General features: G+C 34.6%; 1 pseudogene; it reads right to left on the bottom strand.

Annotated features, from left to right (window-relative positions):
- Positions 1–5692: 5692 nt before the first annotated feature.
- Positions 5693–7450, bottom strand: part of LOC140172775 (uncharacterized) — a 403962-nt pseudogene continuing 402204 nt past the window's right edge.

The following is a 7450-nucleotide window of genomic DNA, read 5'->3' as shown; positions in this document are numbered from 1 at the left end:
TTTATCACTACTTATTTCATCACAAGAAATAAAACAAAGAAATCAATTCTTTTTCAGTGACCACTGTACAAAACATTGGTTTTTATTTTCACATAATAATGGCACAGTGATATGCCATCACAAGTATGTTGTCATTCAAAAAAAGAAACAAACTCACATAATAATATTTCCCCACAAACATCCTACAGGTTCACAACGGGCTCTTCTAGTTGATATCCATACACCCCCTATAGAAGACATGGTCTCAATCTTCCACACAGGGGGGTGTGAATTTCAAATGGGGTTACCTGAATGGGTGACACTATTTGAAATCTACACCACCTGAGATTAATGTTATGTCTACTCCAGAGGGTGTATGGATTTCAACTGAATAGCCTAATGGTTAACAGTATATCCTCACCCTATTACAAAGAAATAAATGTATACATTTCATTTCACACAGGGGGTATATCCTTTTGGTTTATATTACACAATAGACACGTCTCAGTTCACTTATTTGTGCTGTGCTTTATACAGATATTCCATTAACACTTTAGGATGAGAATATAATGTTGAAATTAACCCTGTAAAAAAGTCAATAAATAATACAAAAAAAAGTCCCAAAGCAACATGCACCCAAATGGGGATGATGTTGCTTTAGCTACGATGCCTTCTACCTACACATATGGACACAAAAATAAATTAGAAACACAAAAATAATCCTCTCATTTAGGAGAGATTAAAATGACCCTTTTTTCAGTGTCTGAAAGCGTATCTACACATTTTTGTACATATTACAGTTGTTTCATTAATTTTTTATAATTTTTTTTTTTGTAATGACCTACAACAATATTACCCAGAGAAATGTGAACCCTGATAATTAACATGAGAGAAAAAGACTATGTTTACTGCACATTATTTGATATATTCTCAAATTATTTTTTTGCAGATTTGAGCAAATATCACATGATTTCATAATATTTTCAACTTCTGGACCCCTGAATCAAATCAAATCACCACACACATATACACGTAGATCTATGAAGCTACAGTGTAATAAATTATATTGTTAAGAATCCTGTAATAATGTACATTCAAGGGCAAGATTAAGTTGGAGACAGGAGTCATTTGACTCCCATGAAACTTGGTTCCTGTCAACCAGTCTGAACCAGAAGACACTTTTCGGTAGAAAGGTGGCTCCTGACTGTTGTCCTCCATAATTTGCACAAATGATTTCAACACTGTAAAATTTATAAAACAGTGCCCATTGGAACTTAACTTCCCCTTTGATAAATTTTGATCCCAAGTAAGAAAAAAAAATTAACAGTACGTAAATTGAATCAGACTGGCTCCTTGTGGATTTGGAAGTGGCTCCTGGTTCCCATGAAATCCCTGTGATCCAGGAGCCACTTTGGGTAAAAAGTGGCTCCTGGCTGAGACATCCTTATTCTCACCCTTGTACACATCTCTGTAAATGTACACTGTTTTCCAAGACCAATATGAAATTGATGTTTTTTTGACATTATTTTTGTATGATGTTGATTGTTTGTTTGAAAAACTGATTTTGCTTAGGCGACGAAAAACAAACAAACCTTTTCCATGGGCGGACCGACCTTTCGAGTAGCGTTGGTCGGCGGCCGGCCCGCAGAACTGGGGTTTTTTTTCATCGCCTTATGTGCAAATACATATTATACATATTATCAAATGAAATACTACTCATACTGCAGAATATTCTAGATATGTCAAGTGTGACTATTCAACTATTTTGTCCGAAGCTAGGCACCACGTTTGGTCCTACAGCATTAGCGGCATCCCGATAGGCACTGATGGTGCTCTTTCTATCGTACTCCTGGAGATATATTGTTATCATTTAAATAAAAAAAAGTATAGCTCTATGCTAATGTTAAGTATACGATAGAAGGATCCATTGGTACATATCGGGGTACTGATAGCATTATTTGACCAAACTCAACATGGTTAATAAGCTGTTACTAATCATGCATGCAGATTTTGTTGTTCTCACACAACAGTGGCTCAAAATTCTTGCCAATGCAGCAATACCCCCTGTCCCAGTACTCAAATTTCCTGGTTCTGCCCCCCCCAAAAAAAAACCAGTTGAACATGTGTTTATGAAAATGTCTAGTTTTCTACTCCCTCAAACAATGAGTTTGCATCCCTCCAAGCCCCTCAAATTCAAAAGCATGCTTGTGCCATTGGATAGGCCTACACAAGTTGGTTATGGGTCGAAAGTTAAAGTGTAGAGGGTCATAATTTGAATACTAATCTGTTAGCTCATGGTGATATGTAGTCACTTTTGACTTTGCAATTTTTCTTGCTACATTTAATTATAACACCAATGTTTTTTGGATCCTATCACCACAACCTGGTATGTACTTTTTTTTTTTAACGGTCTGCATGGTTTCAGGACAATTTGAGGACATTTTGAAATGTGACTCTAATTTTGTTCTTATGACCCCTGGTATAGTATAAGGGCCATTAAAAGTTTCGTAATTGGGAGGTGTGAGGATCTAAAACAACAATGGTTCCACTAATGTAGCAAGAAAATACACCAAAAACAAAACACCACATACTGTAACAAATTTCAGATTGGTATTTTGTAGCAACAAGATGAGCACCTTCATATTGGACTATTCCAGTTTAAGGGCTGGGGTATGAACATTTGGACAGTATTTATTGTGGGATATTAGAGCACACCAGACATATCGAATTGCATTCTGAATACGAAGAATGTCATTCTGATATCAAATAATTTTGATTTTTTGAAATTCGCAATGTAATACACATTTTATGGCAAATGATTAAAAATTGATATTTTGTATATTTAACAGTACTTGAAGTAAACTTTATAAATCTGATGATTTATACTTAAAGTGTATGTAGGTGGGATGAAAAGCCGATGATCAATTGAAAATTTTGACCTTCAGATTGAAGATATGAATTTTTTCCCAAAACACCAAAAAAATTAGGTCTTTTTGGGAAAAAATCCATATCTTCAAAATGAAAGGTCAAAATTTTCAATTGATCGTCGGCTTTTCCTCCCGGCTACATACACTTTAAGAATATGTCATTAGATTTACAAAATTTACTTCGAGGACTGTTATATATCAAAATATGAAAAATATCAAATTTTTATAATTTGTCATAAAATTTGTATTATATCGTGAATTTCAAAAATTATTTGATATCAGAAAGACATTCTTCGTATTCAGAATGCAATTCGATATGTCTGATGTGCTCTCATGTCCCACAAAAATACTGTCGAAACGCCCAAAACGCTCATTCCAGATCCCTTAAAGCCATACCTATGGAATACATAACCTTAATCTCTCACACAGGGAGTGTGAATTTCAAATGGGGTTAATTAAATGGTGACTCCATTTGAAATCTACACCCCTGCGTGGGAGATTAAGGTCATGTCTGCAATAAGGGGAGTATGGATTTCAACTGGAATAGCCATTGTGTAACAGGCAAAAGGAGCAATGATACAAAGGAAATTTGGCATTGTACAAACTTGCAATGCTAGGGATGTAATAATTTCAGCAATAGCAATAATAGTAACTCAATTGTCAAAATTGCCTCTTTTGGTTACCAAATGTAACTACATAATTGTACAGAAAAGGACACAATTTATGAAGAAATAGTCACCAAATTATGGTCTATGTCACCCTAATATAATAATTGCAAAAAAAATTGATACGAAATTGTGTTTTAGCACCCAACTGCCATCTGCATTTACCCAAGTCAATGAATCACCATAAAAATATTTGACCAGTGGTTTTGTGTTCTGTGCTTTATATGCAATTATTATATTAGATAAGGGTGATGATACATTGGTGTACCATAATTAATGAATAACGAGTGGCGCTACAAATAAATTGAAAGTCAATCGCATTTACATAAAAAAATATTGAAATTAAGGGATTTTATGGACAAGATAAAAGGTAAGCTTAATTTTAATAAAAACAGACACAGGCCTGTAAAAATTTACATATTCATAAAAAATAATAATTGGATTAAGTTAATTTTACAGTCATAGTGTTTGGCCCATTGTGTGGAATTATATTATTAATTGTATACATTTATGGTGAAGTATTTGATACAACTTGCATTTCTGCAGGGGTAAAGTGAACCAAAAATTGGAATTAAAAAGTTTTAATTTAGTGTTTTATAAATAGACAACGACAATGTGATGATGAAGTTTTCTTCAAATTTAACATTTCAGTGATGGACTATTTTCATTAGTTTATATGTTACAATTAAACCACAACATTTAATAAAAACACCGAATCACTGTGTGTAATCAGCCCTAACACTTGGCACAACCTCAATCTCATGGCTAAGTTCATTCACATAATACATCCAGTAACTGTGACCATACAATGATTTACTACACAATCCCTAGAGTTCACAGTTTATTGCCAGTTAATATGTATGTAAATGACCATAGCCCTTGAGACTGAGTATATGACAAATGCCAGTTCTGAGTTTGTGCCAACTGTGCATTATTCCTTACATCACATTTGTCCATTTACATGTACATTTTGATGTACTTCTAATGAATAACATTAAAATTACAAACATTAATTTTTTTGTTGAAAAAAAAGTCATTTTACCATTAAAAACATAATATAACAGGAAAAATGACATTGTGATTGATTTCTTTTTATACAGTTCAGAACAAATTGGTCCAAAAACATTACAGGACTTGGTCCTTCACACTGTAAGAATACCACTGTTAACTTGAAAGTTCTCAAAGTGAATGCAAAGAAGTTGTTGCCACACAACTAGTCTTGTGCCATCTAATTGACCTTTTCAGTAAATCCCATAAGCCTTTGCGAGTACACCTGAGATGTCGTCATTTGACATCACGCCGACTTGCAATGCACAGTAACGATGTTCGATAAACGATGTGCACATTGGCGCAGATCGGTGTGACGTCAAATGACGACATCTCAGGTGTACTTGCAACGGCTTATGGGATTTACCAAAAAGGTCAATTCTTTCCTATCATAAGAAGAACCATGATCAAATGGAAGCCATGAATTAAAAAAGTTTCAAAATATCAGGCTTATCTCTCATCGTCCTTATCTGTCAATATTGAACCACATAAGTAGCATCTTTACTACGATCACAACTTCTTTTCATTCACTTAAAATAATTGATTACATGAACTACCAAGCCATCTTAATTTACACTATAAAAAAATTCATAGAAACATTTTTCAGCAGCTGGTATTAATTAATGTGTCATCATATTAACAAAATTACTCCATTGAGAATGATCTTCCAGTCTTAAAAAACCATTTATTTCTTGTTGTTGAAAGAGATGCAATGGGCTATTCCTGTTGAAATCCTTACACCCTGTATGGAAGACATGACCTTAATCTCCCACACCGGGAGTGTGACTTTCAAATGGGGTTACCTGAATGGCCTACACTCACATTTGTGGGAGATTAAGGTAATGTTTGTGTTCAACTAGAATAGCCCATTTTAGCTAGTTAGCTTATATTGTTTCAACCGCTAAGGCCCAAAAATGTAACTAATATCTTCGTTATTATTCCACCTACTTCCCAAGTGCAGTTTATACATGGTGAGAAACATATGGTGTGCACAATGTCAAAGTCATGTGACAAAATAGCAAAGAGCTTCCAGTGGTGGTACCAAGGGGGGGGATTGAGGGGAAACTAGTTGGCAAAGCCAAAGACCGGGGGATAATATCCCAATGCCCCTATGGCACCACAACTGAGAGTTTGTGTCAAACGTCAGATAGTCAAAATATCGTAAGAGGTTAGCACTGACATCTAAGTAACACATTCCATGAATGTTAATTTTAAAAAAAATATACAACTTGTGTTTCAGATGCACCTTTTACGTTGACCTATGACATTTGACCTCAATGCCATCTTGTTCACCTAATTTTGTCAAAAGAGCACAAACAATTTGAATCCTAAAAACACAATGATATCCTCCCTTTGGGAGATTCAATAAATTAACAATGAGGTATATATTACCAATAATTTAAAACTTTATTTAGTTTAAAAACACAACTTGCAAATAGTGTGTTTATAGCCTAAGAAGCAGCACAACAATAATAATTAAATACTCATGTTTTTTTTCCTTAAAAAATAACACCATGTGTTATATACAAAATGCACAGTGCTGTGACTGTAACAACTAGAGTTGCCTCAAAATGTCTACATCTAAAACTTACTAGAAACACTGAAAGATCACCAGGGGTTTTGAATAGTCACCGGGTAATAAGATACTTAAGTTATGCTGTGTACTTTTTTTTAAATGTTTTGTTTGTTGCATTGAAAGTCTGACATAAAAAAATAAATTGAAAGTCAGAAAATTGCACTCAGGTCCACTATAATATTCATAAGTTAGTGAATGATTAAATGTCAATAAGTTACTAAAAACCAGCTCCAGTAATATCATAATTGTGCAGCCATTTTTCTCTGGTTTAATATACCAAAAGCACTGACATATCCTCTGTAAGGCTGGCTGGAGAGAACGTAAGATAATACTGTCATTTTGTAGCTATGATTCTGTGTGTTACTAAGCAGATGTCTTAAACAACCTCTTCTGAATTATAAATACAGAAATGTATTCTCCGACAGTTAGACCGGAGTAGCTTCAGGTGTGTGAGTACAGCGTCTCAGCAGGACTAGATCTGTGGCCCTCTGTAGTAACAGACTATAATAGAGGTTCTGAGTGTGAAAATGAAAGCCACTCCCAATTTGTACGAGAGTGTTGTCACATTTTTGTCCCAAATCCAATACTGCCATGTTGCTGGTGTCCATGTCGCATATTATATGTACTGAGTCCAGACTTGGAGCAGCCCTTTGGATACTGTTATGGTATGCTATATTGGGGAGTCATACATGGGGGCTAAAATAGTACCCGAAATCAATTGATAATTGGCATCTTTAAGAATGAGCATACAAAGGTTTTGTGCATGCGCTATTGCCACAATGCAATACACCTGGAATGCAAATAAGTACATGTTGCGGATCAAATAATTGCAAGACACAGGTCAAAATAATTGGCAAGTACAATTTTTTGCCCAACATGTATGACACCCAAAAGCATAGCAAAGTCCAGTCTCTGTATGAAGTGTAATCTTTTTGGTACACATTCAAGCAGCAACCTCATTAACACTTGATTTCTGAACCTTGAAATATGGGCATTCTGATTGATGATTGGTTGACGTGAATCGCTTTTTTTTTACTTGCGTAAATCCAACACAGATTGCTTAAGGAAATGTAAATCCCGCATATACCTATCCTGTTCATGGTGAAGAACTTGCTTTCTGTCATGCAAATCCTGTAAGAAACAAACAAACATACATACATACCAAAATAAGTCAAACTACAAAAATAGGTCAAAGCATCATTTTTGTCAAATTATTATTAAAAGGCATTATTGATAATTTGCTTTATCAGAAAATC

The sequence above is a fragment of the Amphiura filiformis genome, chromosome 16 (assembly GCF_039555335.1).
Source record: "Amphiura filiformis chromosome 16, Afil_fr2py, whole genome shotgun sequence".
NCBI classification, from domain to species: domain Eukaryota; kingdom Metazoa; phylum Echinodermata; class Ophiuroidea; order Amphilepidida; family Amphiuridae; genus Amphiura; species Amphiura filiformis.
This window is presented reverse-complemented; position numbering and strand designations above follow the sequence as displayed.